Below are 20,429 nucleotides of genomic sequence, written 5' to 3' on the forward strand. Positions count from 1 at the left end.
ACGACAGTCCGTGTGCTGTGCTTGTCAGTTTTTCCCCCCTTAGACACCCGGGGTTACCGAACCATTTCTGTTGCTCTGAAATATCAAGTGAAGTTCTAAAAACATCAGCACCTGTTTTGATACTGATGCGGGCTTGCACTGTGTTGATAAAACCCACAGAATGCAATATAAGAAAATCAAGTAATTATCATTTCATCAGAAAATAAAGTTAAGTAACTCCAACCATGTCAGGAGACACGTAGGCCTATCTGTGTCCTTGGCAGACTTAAAGAAGGGTTAGTGGTCAGCTCCATTGTTCCAGAACATTCTTGGGTGACTCCTGACCAATTGGCAAGGGCCCTCTCCTTGGAGCCTGGCTATAGAATTCCCTCCCCCACAAACCAGCGCCAGAAAAGAAAGGTCCACCATGCTCATCCATGTCAGTGAATTGTGAGACTACCGGCAGAGTGAGCAAACTCAGTCAGCCACTCTCATAGACAGGTTTAGAGGGGGAGCACAGTCCCTGTAGAATTGCTCCTGGACATGGCACTGAACAGACAATGATTTAAATAGGGCATATTGTTTTTTGTACTGAAAATAAATTAAAAGTGAAATATAAAATAAAAACCTAGAACTGCCACAGGTGACTTTCTCATTTTTCTGTATAATTTTACTTACTAATGCTGTATTATTTGCACCGTTGAAATGTAAAAATCATGCATAAATCACAACATATCATCACAACTATATTATATAACATGGCCAATGATTAGCCCTACCAAGGGTGCGGATTTGTCTGATAAACAGAAGTGTGATTTTAAAAAAGCGAAGATATCAAAATCAGAAGGGAGGACAATCCCCCCCCATCCCCCCCTACAAATTACACCACGGCCCTACCATATAGTAGCCTAAATCATAGCATGTTAGAAGATAATATTTCGCTTGGCTGAACAACTATGCCAATGTACTCACACACCAGATGTGGAATACAGTATTTAAATGCAAGTGATTAGCCTATATCTACTAGAGTTTTGAGGTATCATATAAAGAGTGTTGATGTGATGTGAAATGGCTTTACTGCCCTTGGATATGTTTTCCTGCCAGCAAACACATATCAAGACAGTCTTTGTCAGCTTAGGTTGACAAGTGAAAATAAACACCAACATTTGTTTTTAGCTAGCTGTCTACCATAAACTTAATTCGAAAGTTTGTATAAGTAAAAATGCTTGACAGCTTGACATTCTGGCACTATCTTGCTATTTGCGAGACAATTTGCTGACATATCCATGAGTCATTAAAATAACAGTGTCTGAATGACATAAGAGTTTGACTTTAGACTAATAGCCCTGTAGCCTACACTCTACTGAATCCAGATGTTTTTTTTTAAAAAACCTTATGTTCACATAGGCTACATATAATGTAATTTCAAAATAAAACTCAAACACTAATGAAGAGAGTGTCTTAAAACTAGCCACAAACTATTTTAAAAGAAAAAACGAAGAGCTCATCGTTATAATTAGATAATAAAAAATATTCAAAGTGAGCCTCCCGCGCATATTATATTAGGCTAATTATTGGCCGTGCCAGGACAAGAGCCCGTGCGCACCCGCACGCGCACCACAGCTGGTGTCTCTCCAAGAAACAATCCATTAAAGGGAACCGAAGACTTTGCATCAACCAACAAAATGAAGGTAGAAGGAACGAACAAACACAACACTAACCGTTCACCAAACCGTGTTGTCTCTTTACAGTTCGCTTTTGTTGCTAATGTGATGTAGGGAAAATGTGAGCCCCATCACCTACCTCCCCACTAGGCTGGAGAAGAGGAAAGGTGTTAGCTGTGCCAGCTAACTTTAGCCTTCGTACCTAAAAACGAATTCGTGGCATGTTCTTTCTTTCTACCCGCTTTATAATTCTCGACCACGAAGTATTGTTAATATTTGACTAGTTAACGCTACATTTATGGTAGAGATGTCTATAAATTACCAGTGTTTACATTTATAGAGCCTACTAACGCCAGTTGAAGGGAAGTAGATCAGTGGTTGCGACAGCAGGCTACTTCACCTGCATGCTAGAAAATGACCACCTGTTGTCAGACTCAGATTAGCATCACTAAAAGAGCAACAGAGGCCTACTCACCTGAGTATTTTATTACATTCTAGTTAATAGCCCATCTGACTTTTGTGTCATCTTCAACCCAACATTTTTCAAGGTTCCATGGAGACATGCACAAAGCAAGAATCTGCCCTCTACAATGAAGGAAGTCATAGCATCAGAGGATGAGGTTAGTAATAGACCTAAATGTTTTTAAGTTGTCTGATCCAGTTCAGATATAGGGCCTAAGCAAACAGCCATAGCCTTGTTTAGATTTTAATAAACAAAGAAACAAATCCTACATGGTGACAGTGGAACAGATTTAAGGATTAGATGTTTTCTTTTGATTTTTTTGTTTTCTATAAAGTGCTTTACATAATTTAACATTTTTTCTTTTATGTATTATTTTTTTTCATACGTTTTAAAGGAGGCAGTCTGAAAGTGATTTGGTATGCAGTAACCCAAGAAGACATCTGGAGGAAAGTAATTGGCAGGTGAGTGTAGGACGAATTTAATTTCAGTGTTTGATAAAAACAAAAAAACTGTCAGTTGCATCTTTGACAGACAAATATCATGTTAATGAATCATCAAATCAAAATAGGCTACATGTATAGCAAACTTTCTTCTTTTTTACCAAAAATATTTGCTAACCTGCTTTGACTCATACTCACTCACGTTGGAAGCATGGAATTGTCCAAAATATTTTGTTATCCTGATGCATCAGGATACTAAAACATTTTGGACAATTCCATGCTCCCAACGTTGTGGGAACAGTTTGGAGCGCGCTCCTTCCTCTTCCAACATGAGACACAAAGCAAGGTCCATAAAGACATGGATGAACCCAATAGAACACCTTTAGAGCGGAGACTGAGAGCCAGGCCTTCTCGACCAACATCAGTGGGTGACCTGACCTCACCAATGCGCTTTTCGAAGAATGGCCAATTTCCTATAAACACACTGGGTTAGAATGGGGTGAGGTGGCTGGCAGTTCATTTGTGAGTAAAGGCAGGTTAGTGAATACTTTTGGTAATACAGTGTACTATGTCACCCATGTAGGTTACCGGTAGTAAAAACATAGAACCATTTTTAAAAAAAGCAAAATAGGACCCCAGGTCCATTTTGTAATTGGGGAAGGACCACAATGGCAGTCATGTGGGTAAGCGGTTACCAGTGCTCTCCCCCATCCTCCTCCATGACTGGGGTACCCTGAGCATGGTACCATCCTGCCACACTGCTCCCTTTTCTGGTGCCATTGGGGGCTGCCCCCTTACACGGGTGAGGCATAAATGCAATTTTGTTATGAGCAGTGTTCACTTGTGTGCTGTGGAGTGCTGTATCACAATGACAATGGGAATTGGAGTTTCCCAGTTGGGCTTTCACTTTCCCTTTTCACAATATTATGGGCCACATATTGATGGCCGATGTCAGTTTTGGCATGATCCAGTTCAAAGTCGCCTGAAAGGGCCCCTACCCCCGCTTACAAGGATTGAAAACTCCACAATGCTGTATTTCAGTTAGATTCATGTTGGTGAGTGCCAAACTCAAATAACCTATATCATTTTTATTGCCAGTGAGCATAGTTTCAAACATTAGGATGATTTGAAATATCAGTGTTTAGCAATCAGATGCAGATGTAAGGAGTATTAGTGCAGGTGGGTGGTATTTGTGCAAAGACTGAATCAGAAAAGTTTTTTTTAACACTGAACAGTCATGGACTCTGCTTTAAATAGATAATATGCACCTAATGGCTGCACTCTGTGGCGGTAGCATAAAGCAAAGCCACTGTATTTGCATTGGAGTGCTGTGTATGCTGGTGCCGCAGATAATACCCTTCACTGTAGTGGTGCCAGGAAGCTATTAAAAACCACAGACATATTAATAGAAGAGGAGATTTTTTGTTGAATAACATTGGACCACCAGGCCGGTTAGGCTTTACAAGTGCCTCTGTTGTTTTTCCTTGTTGTTTTAGTGTAAAAACTGTCGGAGCCGGGATTGGTATTCGGGAATAATCCTCTTCCCATACGTGGAATATCGTCTGAACAGGTATGGACAGGATCCTAGTCCAAATGCTGAAAGCAGCAGTCTTTGGAAGTGTTGGTGTGTGTGTAAGGCCGATTCACATCTGTGCATTCACACTTAAGAGATGGACATGGCATCAAACATAACCTCATTGAAATTCCTTTTAATTCAAGTAATGATTTTCTTCAAGCATTTCAAAGTAGTTTATTAAGAAGGCAAATTTGTTGCTTTTTGTAGCCCATGACGACAAATGACAACTCAGTGTCAACCTCACTGGATAATCAGTTCAGTTACTGTAACTTCATTGGCAGTCACATTTGTATGCCTTTTACATGTAGTTCAAGTTTTATGGATCAGTTGTATTGTCTTGTTGCTTTGAATTTAAAGGCTGAGTATACATTCATAAATAGCTTGCTAAGTACCGCAATAAACATCTTATTTCAGATTTGATGCAGTGCAGTTCGAGGAAGAAAATGCTTCAAAATCACAAAAGTGCCATGCTCTACACTGGAGATTGCAGCATAAATTACCATGACTACAAATAACCATCATTAGACAAACACACAAACAAACAAACAAACAAACAGAAAAAGATACAGAACTGGATGAAAAACAACTTTTCATGTAGTCTGTCAGTGTCCCATCCTAAATATCGAAACAGAGCAGAAAGGTGACAATTTTCAGTAAACAGGAAGGTAAATACCAACTTGCAAATGGCCATTGATTGTTTAGTGGCTCCAGCAGGCCCTGTGTCATTGGAGGCAACTTTGTGTTTACTCCTCAAATTTCAGGAAATGTTGAGGGTGCATTAAATAGGGTTGAGCCATTGACGAAACATCCAGCGACGGAAATAGATCTGTCAGGCAGTCAAGCATAATGCAAAGTAGGCATCGCTTTAGTTTAACAAAGTAATGTATTTACTGCAAAGACTTTGTGTTGTTTGCGGTAGAACACCTTTAAAGTACATAGGCTTAAATGATGCATCCATGCAAAAAACATACCAACACCAAATGCCAATCATTTTTACACTGTCCATAGAATGCTACCATTAAACATAAAGAATTGACATATACTATGAAAACCCCTTCAAAGAATTAACGACATTTGTTTCACCTTATAATGCCATTGATGGCATTGAGTCACTTTATTTGGCCCGCGAGATCATTTCAAATGTGTATTACAGTTGACCCTCATACATCATTAATGTACAGTTTACCAAGACTTGAACATGAAATTTGGTGTTTCTCAGAAGTATGAGCGGGCCCAGGCCAATGGCACAGCTCACACTCCTATGCAATACAATATGTGCCAGTGTGTGTGAAATTGAACTATGAGTAAGTGCGTGCCTGCAGGATTTTAGTCCATTTATTACAAATAAATCTTGAGTTCGGCCCTCGACTTCGTTCCATATTTTGATTTTGGCCCTCGGTCAATTTGAGTTTGACACCCCTGGTCTACAGTATCATCTAACTGGAATTCAAATTGCCTTCAGGGTTTGGTGCCCATTCATTATTGTGCATTGTGCCACAAGAATTTCGAAGCTTCTTTACAATGTGTGTTTTATACAGAATGGCCAGCTGCTCATTAACCTAATTTAAGATAAAGTGTCTTAAATGTCGGCCTGGCATAATGCTCGGAGAACATTTCAACACATTTAAGTCCCTGCAAAGCTTGTCACTTTCAACAAAGACGGATAATAGATGTTAGCGGTGATGGTAAAGAAGACCGTATGGGGGTGGTGTTGGTGGGCTGGAGGCTGGAGGCTGGGATGTGCTTCTGGCCCCCGTGCAAATGCCTGGCTGCAACTAAAAATTAATCCATTTACTTCTGAATGTTTACTTTGTACTTTTGGCTGTTGAAAAGAAAAACAGAGGGCTTCCCAATTCAGCACCAGGAGCCAGTGCTCCATCGTCAGCTTGGCTTGTCTCTTGGCCACGTTCTTTTAGTAGAAAAAAAAACAAATGCAACAAATGTCATGCCAGTGCCATGATAGAGAAAAGAAAGACGAGACACTGAGAAAAGAAGAGAGAGAAAGATAGACAGACAGAGGAAACAACAGAAAGAAAGACATAGCAACATCTGCAGGTCTCGCTTCCAGATAGACAGTGAGTTGGATGTGAATAACACTCAGTTGGCTTGACCCCCATGAGTAAGCGAGGGAAGGAGTGAGCGAGGGAGTGAGGTGGGGAAGTGAGGAGGGGGGGACAAAGGGGAGATGCCTCTGCACCAAAAGGAGGACTCCCTTGGAGCTTCGCCCCCAGAGCCAAGGTCCCCCTGAACGGGATTTATTGTCTGCATCGTCTTCTCGGCCGAAACAAGGTGGCACTTTGGCACCGAAGTACCACATGAGATGCCACCTCAGCTGTCATAGCTGCGGTTACAAAGACTTCTACTCCACAAAAGTGTCCCTGGCTGCTGGAATGAAATTAATTTATAGCTTTAATACTTTCGGATGACCACTGCCCCATGAATGCAAATCAGGGTCAAACTGATAAATACAAAGTGTCTTTTTAGACAGCTAGGTACAAACCAGAATCGGACCAAATGTGTGCGTGCGACTGAATATTTATAGAAATCTCTCCAGCAAACAAGGACATATAGGCATCTTTTCCCCTCCCTCTGTCTAAAAATCAAAGTAGAAAAGGCGAAGACTCCCCAGCTTGATATCAAAGGAGGACAACGACAAAGAAACTGTGTACTTCAAGACTTAAATCTTACAAGTTCCTAATCCTTCTGAAGTCCACGCGGGACCTTTGGTCTCCATGGAGACAGTGGAGCATTCAACCAAGTGATTGCCTCCAATGAATTTCAGATAAGACGAAATGGAAGTGAATTGATGTGATTTTAATGCAGAAGAGAGCAGCAGAGGGGAGGTCCTGCTCGGGTTCATATTTGAATAAAGCAAACAGAGGGAGACAAAAGCCTGACAGCCGTAAATGACATTGTCAGTACAAAAATTATCAGCCAGTTTACAATCTGTTTGCTCATGTAGAACAAACAGAATGTGTGTGGCATCCCCCTGGCTTTGTGAATGGCAGGGACTGGCTGTCGGCAGCAGAAGGGAGAGAAAAGCAGATATCCGCTCTTCCCCCAACTGGTCTGCTACAATTAGATAGCAATTTGACAGGCGCCCAGCAAAAAGGGAAAAAAGGAAAAAGAAATGGCTTGTGTGTGTGTGTGTGTGTGTGTGTGTGTGTGTGTGTGTGTGTGTGTGTGTGTGTGTGTGTGTGTGTGTGTGTGTGTGTGTTTTCAATTCGGGTGGGGAGTGGAAAGGCAGAGGGTTGTTTTTGTCGGGATGTTTTGTGTTTGCAGTGGACTAAAATACAACAACACAGGTATTTATGTAGAGAGACCTGTGGAGTTTTTTTTTTAAGTCAGAAGACTTGCACAGGGGGATTGCCATTGATAGCATGGGAAGTACATTCCAAACAGCCAGCCCACAGTTACCTAGCAGGGCTCCACACTAGGCTCACTTCTCATGGGAGAGAGAGAGAGAGAGAGAGAGAGAGAGAGAGAGAGAGAGAGAGAGAGAGAGAGAGAGAGAGAGAGAGAGAGAGAGAGAGAGAGAGAGAGATGTGCTCCCCGAGACTTTCGGACCTCCACCCCAACCCTCCTCCTCTCCACCCACCGCCTCTCTGACTCTCCACCACTTATCCCCCTTCCCCCTTCTTTGCCTTTGTGCTGTTTTGTCACCAGTTTTGTTTTGGTGCTTGTTAACTTCTAAATGGCCATGTGGACCGCAGCAGCTGTCCCACTACTGAGGACCTGCGAAGCATCAATTCTTTCTGAGGCAAAAAATGAAAACAAAACAAAACAAAACAAAAAACACAGCCAGGCAAGGGGAGGGGAGGCAAGGGGCCCTTGGGATGCTGGCAGTGCTTTCGTGCCTGTGCTGTGCCCCCTGTACCAGTGTCACCTAGGCACCAGGCTGAAATATGGGCACCGCCGCTGCTGAGAGGCCTACAACAATGCAGAGGAGAAGCAGAGGAGGAGGAGAGGAGACCAAGCGTAGGGTAGCATGTCGGCTGTTAGATTTCGAGGTGCCTTAGTCAACCATTCTGTAAAACAAAACAATCATAATACAGTTGTAAATAGGGTAAGGATGAGGAGCAGACATGTCCCTGCTGCTGTACTGTGACATGTAAGCAGACATAGATTAAAAAAAAGTCAGGCCATGTTTTTTATACAGTTTGTAGTTTTTATACAGTTTGTTGAGCTTTTTTAGGCTCAGACGTCAGGTGGTACAACCACAGCTAATGCCCATTAATTAATTAGGAATTGGTAATTAATGTACTGCAATTAATATGCTTCTTAGATAATCCACAAAAAAACAAAAAACATTTTATCCTTACAATTGTGGCATTAGCTGTGGTTGCACCACCCTGACGTGTGTTACTGCTAAAACGTCATTGACCCCGATATGAATAATTTGCACAGTTTCCCTAACCACCACTCTGTAAAAAGCAAAGACGTGATAAACAGGCCACCCTGTGAATGAGGAGATACCTGTACCTGTGGTAAACTATGGCTAAAATCAAATGAAGATTAAGCGTTGTTAAAAAGCAAATGCAGGAAGCCAATACATGTTTTATATGTGCGACATCAAATGTATATTGTCCATGAAATTTAGGCCTACATTTTTTATGCTTTTCTGCAAGCACAAAACATTTGCATTTATATGGCAAAACTCTTCTTAAATGGCATGTTAAAAATGAAAAAAAAAACCTCAAGCTATACTTAACTGTCATCTAACAAAAAAGAACAGAGTGAGTGAGCGAGAGTGAGTGAATGTACGTGTCTGCAGTGTGCCTGTGTGTCTCCTCTCCTTTGCAAGTTTGAGAGGCGCATCTTAATTGATATTCATGCCGTCGTTTCCAGTGTCAGACTGGGAGAGCCGAGGCGCCTTCCACAGGCGGAGGAGCTGCTGTTTAAGTCTTATTAAAAAGTTGTTTGATTAGCGGGGCCTGGGATGGCGGCTGCGGAAAGGTCTGCTCACGGCAGATAAAAGGCAAGCGATAAATAGGCAGAGGGAGAGAGAGTGAGAGAATGAGTGAGTGAGAGAGAAAAGCCAGGCAGGCAGGCAGGCAATCGCCCAACCAGCCACTAGAGCATCAAAACACGGCCATTTCTCAGGAAAAGTTGATCCAATTATTGTCAGTCGGTGGGCGATAGCTAAGCGCGATTCTTCCCTTTCATTCCTCTCTCTCCCCATTCTAAATCGCTCGGCCCCATTTTCCCTGATACGCCAATCGGTCATAAAGGGTTTGCCATCATTAAAGTTGTTTGAATTGGAGCCCTATAGTGTTTGGTTAAGAGGGCAAATGCAAATTTGATGAAAGAATAAGGCTAAATTTACATATCAGCCTCAGCTCACATGGGGCGTGTAAACATTCTGTTTATCTCGAGTGTCATTTTATGATTTCAGTAGAATATAAAACCGACCTTGGCCCCAGTCACTGTGAAAAGACGTCAGCGAAATATACTGTTGTCTAAACACAATTTGTTCAAGTAGAACTTGTCAACAAATCCTCTATAACTCAGCAAACAGGGGAGGGGAACGGTTTGTTATAGCGGAAATGCACCATTGAACTACAATTCAGACTCATTAATCTCGCCGTTATGAATTTTTCTCTTCAAATAAAGGGTAGGAGATTGGAATAGCTGTTGAATCAAACTATTTCCAAATTACTTAAAGTTTGCGCAGAGGCAAAAAAGGAAAAAAGAAAACTAAAACTGTATCGTTTGCATATGGTAAAGAGCTAATATTGGAATTAGTCAGAGGATTTATTTAGCTTGCAATAGGAAAAATTAATGATAGGCCAGCGCTAACATATATTTTTTTTATATAAATTAATACCAAATAGTATTTGAAAAATGTCAGTGTACAAAAAATGGCTAACATATTAAATGATTTTAAAATATGAGAATACAAATAGTACTATACAAAGTGCATGACAGGATTATAATAAAGAAAAAAAGATTGATGATAAGCTTTTCCTGGTTATTATCCAGTAGTTCAACAAAGACATTCACTGCAATAGCATGGAAATATGCATACCATTGTACCTTTTTTTAGTATCTTGTGGGATTGTGTCAATATGGGTCTACACACAGTGTAGCATCTACACTGTCCCAATTGTCTTTTTATCGTCACCGTAACATCACATATAACATTGAAAACTTTTTTTTCCCCTTTCTTGTGGTACTCAGATCCTTCTTTAAATGGTAGCCATTTTCCTCATAAAATCTAAGTAAAGTGGTTGTTTAAATTGAATCACATTTTAAGTAGTTTAAGTTCATTTTAATTAGTTTAAATTTATGTTCATAATGCAGCACAATCAATATCTGAAGTCAAGGTAGTGTTTGTGTAAAACAATAAATGTGTCATGATTGACTCAAGCACCATATACAAATGTTATTGTAGTGTATTTAATAATTTATTCAGTACTCTATTTTATTTACCAATATGTTACCTGCGTTTCTGTGTGTTTGCTTGGCCCTTTTTGGACTGTGCAGCATGTGCTCCCATTTGCCTTCAGTCCAACATTTAATGAGTCATGCCCCTTCAGTCACTCAACGAATCTCTCAGGGTGGTAGGTAGTGTAGCCTACTTACTAAGAACAGTGAGTGGTGCAACCACGCCGGACACAATGCAAGGCTTTGACCTCTGTTTCGGGTTCTGCATTTACATGTGGTGGTTTAATAGTCACAGATGAGATTTCGGCCGTATAGGACTGAAGGGGTAGGTGCACAGTGCTGGATTGAGTAGGGAGAAAGTAAGGCAAAACACTGCCATCTATGGCTCCATTTATGACAATGCTTTTACCTCACTGTTATCAATGGGACAGGCGTCTTTCTTACTTTAAAGTACTGCCTCTCAAAACATTTCCACTCTTTCAGAACAATTGAAGAGGAACATTTCCTCTTTCTATACGTATATTTTAGGATAGAATGTGCCTTGTGAGTTAAGTTGATGGAGGTTAATCAACTTCACAGTATTCTGACAAATGCATGTAGGTCCGCCGTGAGCGTAGCTTACGTGTGCCATTGTTTAGCTTGCGAACATATATGACTAATACACACGGACCACCCATGGGAGAGAGAAAGAAGAGAAAGTGTTTCTTCTTGTCAGTGCGAAACAATCAATCATTTCAGTCAAGCCCTCTCTCTCACTTGACACCATTGTTTTCATTAAAGCTTTGTGCTATCCATGAGTCAGTGAAATACATTTGTTTCCTATTTGGCAGTGTCATGTACAACTGACACCAGTTCAACAACTCAAAGAGATGTGGCAAATAATATTAAGTTAAAAGTTAATTGGTTTAATTGTACTAAAGCATTAAAATTGCAATTATTGTTCACATTCATGTAGGCTTCTAAGCGTACATTAATAATAGTCCTAATAATAACAAAAGGCATGAGTATAGTTTTGCCTTTGAAGTTCAAAGAAATGCAGCTTTCCAACTTTCTGGTTGGCTCTGTCCTTGTTTGAGTTTCAGGCTTTTGAAAGCTGCCTTGTCTTGGGGTCTTGGGCCTTTGAGATGAATTTCTTGGAGATTAGAAACTCAACTTTCTTTCCAAATGAGCATCTGGTGGCGAGATCCCTTAAGTAACAGAATTCGGCATAGCTGCAGCATTCTGTTGGAAATCCCGCCACCACCTGCTGTGAAGTTTTTGACAGTTTACATTCAGTTCCCCTCTTCTAGTGAACCTTGCTCTCATTGCCATGGACTCACAGTAGGTACAAGATTCACGGCCACCATGTCAATTATTTAATAACAGTGTTGTTGTTTATATGGGGTGATCAAAGTCCTGTAATGTAACAAAGTATAATGTAAAATGGGTCTAAATCATGAAGGACTATTATTGTGTTATTACTGTTATTACAGTGTAGTTGCCTAGGAGATTGGCAGATGCCGTCAGGCCTACTGAAGACCTCTGTCTGAGTTTATAGCTTTATCCTTCTGCAGACTGCATGTCTGTCTGGCATGCGCCAAACTCCTCTCTCTGCTCCACATCCCAACGTCCCCCATCCACTCCCCTGCCAAGCTTTACTGATGATAAGCTACGATCTGTCCCGTCTGCCACACTTTGCATCTGAACCATGCTCTGTCTGTTATATCAGTGGCAATTGGCAGGTTTTGTTGTGGTGAGGCACATTGATGCGTCTGGCAGAGACATCTCCCTTCTGGGTCTGGGCTATAAGTAGTGTGATTTCAGAAGGTTGGCAGGCAAAATAACTTTGATGGAAATGCGTCATTGTCAGTGATGATGTCATTGAAGTGCTGTATGGTATGATATCAATGCCTTCTGTGGTGACTCTTTTCACAGTATGTGCTGACTTATAAAAAAATATCATCATGTTCATTCATCAGGATCAAAAAACACATGGAAGAACCACAAAGAAGTGCCAGGCATTTTGCGTCATTCATTCCAAATTATAAGGTACAAATTCTTATAAACTAAAGGGAACAATTTGCTAAAATATTAGCTAATATGTGTAACAGGCATACATATGCACACAAGCTAAGCTGCAGAGAGGCAACCTCAAACAAGCCGGCACTCTGGCCACACACTAGCAAAGTCAATTTGCACAGTGCATGATTTTCTCCATAATGTTTACAAACAAATACAGAAAGAGTTTATGTAATGAATTCATTTAAACATGCCCTAAGAAAAAAGCAAATAAAACATTCTTCTTGATTCTTTGCTTTGCAAACATGCCTTTATATAGATTAAGTCTGACAATATGCCAAAGTTATCAAAGCAAACCAGCCCGGTGACTGACGCCTTTAAGTGATGTGTTTTTTCCCTCTCGTGCAGTGCATTCTGCAGGTTGGCCTTTTGTAAGCCTGTCACTGTTCTGACAGAAGAGGGACGGTGTCGATAGGATAGGGCTATGTTATTTCAGTCCGGCTTAAAGCAACATTACTTTAACCTTGGAAAGTTCACCTTTTTAACACTGGGGTCACTGCAAAAACTTCTAAACCTAGGTCGAAGAGCTGAGAGTTCATGCAAGACGTCATTAATCAAGTGCCAGTTCACCCTGGGGAGTTTCGAAGGGACAAACATCTCTAAAAATAATTCATTGTCTAGAATAAAGCAATCTTGCTTTTGCACAAGCTTATTCTAAGATAAAATACAAACTGCATAGCTTTTTGTCTCCATGGCTACAGGACCAATAGGTGTAAATGACAGTTATCCATATGACCTTGCGCTATCAGTAAGTAATTTTGAGGTCATATCGAAAGTAGTGTTCAAAACTCTTCAACTTTTGTAATATTTCTCTATCGTAACCTTTTATTAGCATGGTTCTGTTTTTCCTACTCATTGAGTATCTCATCCGTCACAAGGCTTATTTGTGAGTGAGTAAGCAAGCTCATTTTCATACAATTCTCTCACTTTTACTAACCCTGTAAGGGCTAAAGTGACAGCAGTCAGTTCAGCAGAACTTGGGGGTCAGAATTGAGGCGAGCAGTGTGTTCGTTCCCTGCAGGTCATGAACCTCCATGACAGAAGACTCAGCAGTGTGACAAGGACCACCTGCATAGAAAGGTTCATCTGCAGCCAAAGTGAGCTCTTTCAGTGTCCATTAATTTTTCACTCAACGGTCTTGTCCTGGTTTCAGACACTTAGTCACAAAGTCACTTAGCTGACCACACCTCTTGCTCTCTCTCTCTCTCTCTCTCTCTCTCTCTCTCTCTCTCTCTCTCTCTCTCTCTCTCTCTCTCTCTCTCTCTCACTCTCTCTCTTTCTCTCTTTCTCCTTTTATCAAGCCAGGTACATTTGAGGGTTCAGGTGGAGGGCAGCACTATTGACATACATACCTTGGTGCCTGTGGACAACACCCGCCTTTTGTGGTGTCCTAAACAGAAAGGAATGCGGCACTTTCTCACACCCAAGTTGGCAAGATCTTGGCCCTGTTTCTTCAACAAAAGTCTACTCTGCTGTACTCCCACTGAAATATCACATGAAGCACATTTTTGGGTCTAATCCTCATCCACTGTCCAAAAAAATGTACAGGGATGATATGTCATCTGCAGATTGATATGGTTGTGACATTCATATACAAATATCATTGAACTATTTCGATTAATCCCATTATAGTATGAAACCACTGCGAAGCATACCGGTAGTATCTGTGTGTAGGCTGCGATGTACTATATTTTCCATATCTGTTCATTTCTTGTCAACTTTTATAACATTTCAGTGTGGATGAAAGGCAGTCTCAAAGTAGCCATGTGGCAGCCACACCCAGTCCGTACAGGAAAGTCTTACCGTGTAGTGAATGAAAAGCATAGTGTACCAGAGTTGAAGTTTGTTTAATCCCCACAAATCCCTGATATATGACGCTTCCAGGTGTTTGACTCTTCTTACAGTAAACTATCGTGGGTTTAAACAAAGGCAACATTGAAGTGTCATTATGCCTTTGAACCAGATAGTGTGCAGTGAGGATGTCCCTCACGATAGGCCACAGCATTGATTGGGCAACACCTGCCAGAGCTTCACCCTTTGTGCCATTGTCTAACTTTAAAGTCTTTGAGAAGTCATTGATGCAATACCATGTAATGCAGCTCTTTTCCAGGGGCGACATTAACAAAAGATCAGAGATTTTCCAAACATAGTAGTGGCAGTGCAGCAACATGGAGTCTTATGATGGTAGAGAACACATCTGAAATGCACTTTTACTCTGCAGGTGGCTGGCAGTTCTTTTTATGGACTGTACAATGACACTTTCACTCATTGAGGTTCACGTTGCCTTTGATTTGTGCTTAATAGTGCATAAATCTGACTAGTTTTAGACTATGAGAGGATGACCTAAGCTTAGAAGTGAAAGACAGTTATTGTCACAGTTGCTCCTAGATGTGGTACAACGGTATATCTATATGTCTATAAATTATGTGTTGTTTTACATTTAGGTATTTTACACAAACTAAATTGTAGGTTGTGCAGATTGGTCAACCCCACCTTTACCCTGTAGAGAAACAACTGTTGTCTAAACAGAGTAGAAAAGTAACAGTGTATGTAGAAACACTGAAATCTGATTTCAAATAAGAAAGTGGCATGCCCTGCAACCTGGCAGGTGTCATTTTAATCATATATTGATACTTATTTGTTTGCACTTCTGAACATTAAGAATCCTCACCTGCATGGCATGGCGGCACTCATTCAACTGAAAATTATTCTCCAGGCTCATTGTTTGTTTCCATATCTCTACTGCTGATGCAGTAGATCTTAAGAAAATCCTTTTCTATTAGGAATCATGTCTTTGTGTCAGTTTCATATATGCCAATGCAGCGTTGATTGAATGCTATCTGCTCATTAAGGCATGACATTTTTCTGTGGTTAGTCCTCTACACATTTTTTTTATTTCAAAAGGAAACGTCACTTATATTCACAAGGTCACAACATTCAAGTTAAAATGCAGTTTATCACTCATATGCCATTTTAATGTTGTAGCGTACTGTAGTGTGAAGAGGAATGAAGAGTAACACCTGACATACAGCACTGCATCAAGAGCTCAGCACAATGTGAAGTAGTCCCAGAGCTGTCAGTAACATGAAGAGGCATGGTAGTTGAGACACATTCCTTGAAGGCCAGTCAGTCAGTGTGAGAGCCTCAAGTAGAGACCACTTCTCCAATTAGGGTCATTAATGGATCTTGGCGAGGTCCGCAGTCACACACAGGCTCCAAAAACTGGCCTCCTAGTGGGTGCTTGTTGGAGAGGTCTTGAGTCATGGATTTCATGGAGAAGCCTTTGTGTATTCGTACCCTGGCTTAGTCTCTGGGCTTGTGGTCAAGAAGAAAGTCATGTTTAGTAATACAATATTCAGAAGTCTGTTTAGGTGCATATAGCCATATATGGAATTATCTTAAAACCTGAAAGACCTCCAGGGCTTACAACCACTATTGGCTTTGCACATGAAGACCCCTGGATCCAGAACGACACACCACAGTTCCTCACGTACGAGAAGACCCCCTACCCCTCTCTCCCCAGTCCCCACACTTCAACCTCCCCACCCATCATCTAACAATCTTTGCATCTCTCCATATGCTTTTCATAATTTGACCAAAAGTAAGTGACTAAAATTGGTAGAGATTACAGAGGAACAATGGACGCTCAAACAGGAGACATGCTAATTACCACTGCCAAAGGCAATGACAGTTGCTTGTATAAGCTAACTTGTCTGTTTCCTATGAGCACAGACACCAGGGACCAATCAAAGTGGCATGTCCTCTCATCTGTAGCGAAGAGAAATGATCTTCTAACACAAAGGCCTAGGACAGGAGAATTGCCACCAACCGTCTTTTCCAGTAGCACCATCTGTGGAGGCTTAAAGATGTATTATTACCATCATGGCATATGGAAATAGATATTGATTTCATCCGGGCCATTTTCCTATTTAGGCACAATGAAGCAAGACCATGATGAGATGTCTTCCAAAAATGAAAGGGCCACATTTACATCAGAGACAACATCTTTTCTAAATTGTTTTTTGAAAACATTCAGTCGTTAACGTATTACACAGATGTTGAGGCTTATTTGACTGCTAATTTGTTTGACTAATGCTTATGGTGGCATGAAAACGGCCGTTTATGTTCATTTACAAGCAATAGGCCATAACCAGCAACATGAGCGACAGAATCATGATAGGCCAAACCATGACACTAAAGAGATGCTGTGGTCTTTCCTCTTGCATAATCTTCATGACCGCTTTTAGTCATAGGATGGTGTGTTCATCGTTAATGCTTCATGCAAAGTAATTAATGAATTAAGGTAAGAGTGGGTATGAAAAATCTATTTGTTATTTATGTTTATTTTAGGCTTGCATGCTTTTATCTTGACAAGACAGTGAGGATTTAACAGGAAACAACAGGGGGAGAGAGATGGGGGTATAGGACTGGGAAATGACCCAGACCAGATTCGAACCTGGGTGCTCGTGGTTATTGTTGACCGAACTTGTTTGATATGGATCTCAGTGCAATGTGCCACCACAGCACTCCCTACACCCCTACATTTTTAGATATTTATCTACCGGTGTCAACTGTTCAACCACTTTTGGACCACCTTTATGACCCTTGCGTTAGAATAGCACAAATGAAGCCTGAGCAGTAGTTTCTTCCACTCCTTCTTCCACCTTCTTCTTTGGGTCTCTCAGTGCTTTATGAAGACCTTGTCCAATTCTTGGCTTTCAGAATACTGTATTTGGAACATTATTTGGATAAAACCTTCAAATGTTCACCTTCTGTGGTGATTAGGGCTGTCACGATACACTCAACTCACGATTTGGTTCATAACGCGATTTTTGACCACACAATTTTGTTTAAAAAAAGGTTACAAAATAATAATGATTATGATTTGAAATTTTGAAGCACCATCGTAACACAATGTATTCTGCGTAACACGATTTCTTGATTCACTCCAATATTGTTACACCCATACTGTAGTGGTAATGTACAATATGTGGCTTACACAAATATGACTCCTGTATGAAAAATTAACATTGAGTCCTTAATTACTGGCACATGTCATGCCATATTTGCTTGAATAGTACTGTAGTTATTACAGTGAGTGAGAAGAAAGTTGCATGTGTTGTTGGGCAGTAAGAGATTGAAGTTGCCCTGTTACACTTACAAGATACAGTGTTCTAGATATGTTGTGAAACAGTGCATGCTTTGCAGGCTATGTAACCATAGGAAGCAAGTAACTACTCATTCTAGAAGATCTAGCTCAGGGAAAAAAGCTCTTTCATGAGACCATCCAAACAGATGCACCTGTATCCAGGTGCATCGCAAAAGCTGGCATGCTTTGGAAACAATGACTTAATAGGACGAGACATGTCCAACATATCTGAGGCCAGTTATGCATGTCCTGTCAGCACCCGAAAGCCATACATCAACAGCAGAACTGTTGGACTTAGATAAATGAGAGTGAAATAGCAACAGATTAGGTTTGAGAGCATTATGGAGCTCCCAATGAAAATGGCAGAGGGGTATCCATTGCACTTCACAGGTGGGGGCTAAGATCTTCCGCTCATTCAGGGCCCTGCCAGGTAACGCTGTGCCAAAGGTGTTGAAAGGCACCAAAGCCCTGGTGTTAAGCCCTGGCACCTCCCTTTCTGCAAACAAACGACCGCTTCTTAATGCTGCAAGTGTCACAGGAGAAAAGGAGAAAGAAAAGAACCCTATACTGATTTATGGCTACCTTCTGGGAATGTTCTACAGAATATAAAAGCACGAAGATAGTTCTGCAGTTTTTTGCAACTCACAATGGAGTTGCTGAGCAAGTTATACTATAAGCCCTGGTACGAGCACCTCAGTCGTTAACACACACGTTTGATCATTGTGGGAATGGTGTGGGCTTTAGTGATACGTATGATTTGCTTTCTGTGACTAAACACGGCGTATGGTCTGCCAAGCAAGAATAAAGAACTGCACCGGAAATGGCTCAGCATACTTTAGTGAATTTCCATGAACTTTCAGGGCTGAAAGATTTCAGGCATCGTGCCTGAAGTCAGGCATGGGACATAGTCATGATAACATTGAAATCTTGTGATGACTTCAGGCATATACGTGTACTTACTTTCTGCTCTCTGCCCTGCATTGTTCTTCTCTGTGTGCATTGGTGTGTATTTAAAAGAACATTTGTATACGGTACTAATTATTCAGGAATTCAAATACATTTAGTGGCCATGTAGACAGCAACAGTATGTCAGGAACTTGAACCAAACTGTCAGTGACGTTGCATTGGTCACATTATAAACCTCAGATAATCTGACCCCCTGGTGATACTGCTGCCCATGACAAATGGAAATCTAGCTAATATGGCACATGCCTAATAGTGTGTTATCTTGAGACAGTACTGTCTGCTCTACATTATCAATCTTAACCAGAATTATCACCAGACTACCCTTCAGCTAAGACATAGTTTTCTGCAGTGTCTGTCTGGCTGAACTGTATACACTGAACAAATCATCTTCAGAAACTTGCCCATTGATCAGGCTTATTGATCAGACATCCCTACAGATGGAGGAAGGAGCTTTGCTTCATAATGTCTGCATCTCAATGAAACAGTGGTTTGGAAATAAATGGAGTTGTCTTGACCATTCGTGCTGTAGGCACAATATGACAAAGCCTTTAATGACATCAATCAACCCTGCACACTAAATCATATGATCTTGCACTTCACTTTTAAGTTAGATATGACTACTGCTTCTAGTAGATGGTACCTTTGATATCAGTTAAGTGGATGCAAATAAGTGCACGTGGGAGCACAGAGTTCTTCTTTTGTGTAAAAAAAACCCCATCACACTGGCTGCACTTGTCTTCAGAATCAACTCATGATTGCAGTCTTCTTCAACTGTAAACTGTTACGTACCAGTGCAAACATGAAACACCTCATGCCGAGGTGAATGTCTAGGTCTTGGATGAGCCTTCACTGTTAGTCCTCAAGTCATCAGCGTTGCTCTGCTCTGTCATAAAAAGACTATTTGCACAGGGATCTTTTGACTTATTGAATAGTGCAGATGGGAAGTGCAGCACTTGTAAAGGTGTCTGTTGCTCTCAGCATTTCATTGTGTCCTTGTTGAATCAGTCTGAAAATAATCAGCCATTTTTGTGTTTGCTTAACTGCACTGCCAGCCTTTGTTTAGCAAACAAGATTTACCAGTCACTTGCGATGACAATAGTTTGTGCTTCTTCTCTTTATTTGAGATTATTTGTCTATATTTGGGAACCATGAACTAGTATGCCCAACTATCTGACATATCACAGTAATGTATTCAGCTTTAAAAGCTCTATCCATTATGTTAAAAAGTTCACGCTTGTTTGTGTGTTCCGCGAACCCTAACAAACACGTCCGTGTCAGCTTTCCATTTTATTATTGTGTTATTATGGCAGGTGTCTCAGCCTCGCTCTATGTATGACAGGCAGGGATATCCGAGAATAATAAAGCCATAACTTGGTGACGTTATCAGGGAGACGTTGAAAGAAGCAGCGCTCGCACCTGCTGCTTTGGTCTTTAACAGACCCCCCTAAAGCACTTTATTGCCGCGCTGTCATCCTCTTTCATTTCCCACTTGTTCTAAATTAGCACCCAAGACCAGGTTGCAATCCCCAGGCTAGCGGTAATGTCGCTTAATGTTGACACAGTGAGCCATTGGCAATTATCTCCTCCTAACATGCAGTGCAGCATTCCCAACTGTTCTCTTCAATATTGGATGTTTTGATTGCTGATAATGTACAATCGGTGAGATATGGTGCGTTGGCATAGCAATGGTAGGTTTAAAGGGCTTCATGAGAGAAATGATTAAGACTTTTTTAAGTTTCACATTAGC

General features: G+C 41.0%; 1 protein-coding gene across 3 annotated transcripts in view; it reads left to right on the forward strand.

Annotated features, from left to right (window-relative positions):
* The first annotated feature begins 1,586 nt into the window (after window positions 1-1,586).
* The window catches only part of nkx2.2a (NK2 homeobox 2a), a 189,134-nt gene continuing 170,291 nt past the window's right edge, over window positions 1,587-20,429 (forward strand). The window contains exons 1-5 of one of the 3 annotated variants that reach the window (XR_010032010.1): window positions 1,587-1,670; window positions 2,192-2,263; window positions 2,501-2,567; window positions 4,043-4,116; window positions 4,537-5,536. The gene's annotated coding sequence lies outside the window, so the exon portion shown is untranslated. Of the gene's footprint in view, window positions 1,671-2,191; window positions 2,264-2,500; window positions 2,568-4,042; window positions 4,117-4,536; window positions 5,537-20,429 lie in introns of those variants that run through there. The other 2 variants (XM_063184497.1, XM_063184498.1) reach the window with 2 other exon arrangements.

Source organism: Engraulis encrasicolus, chromosome 19 (genome assembly GCF_034702125.1).
Source record: "Engraulis encrasicolus isolate BLACKSEA-1 chromosome 19, IST_EnEncr_1.0, whole genome shotgun sequence".
Lineage (NCBI taxonomy): Eukaryota > Metazoa > Chordata > Actinopteri > Clupeiformes > Engraulidae > Engraulis > Engraulis encrasicolus.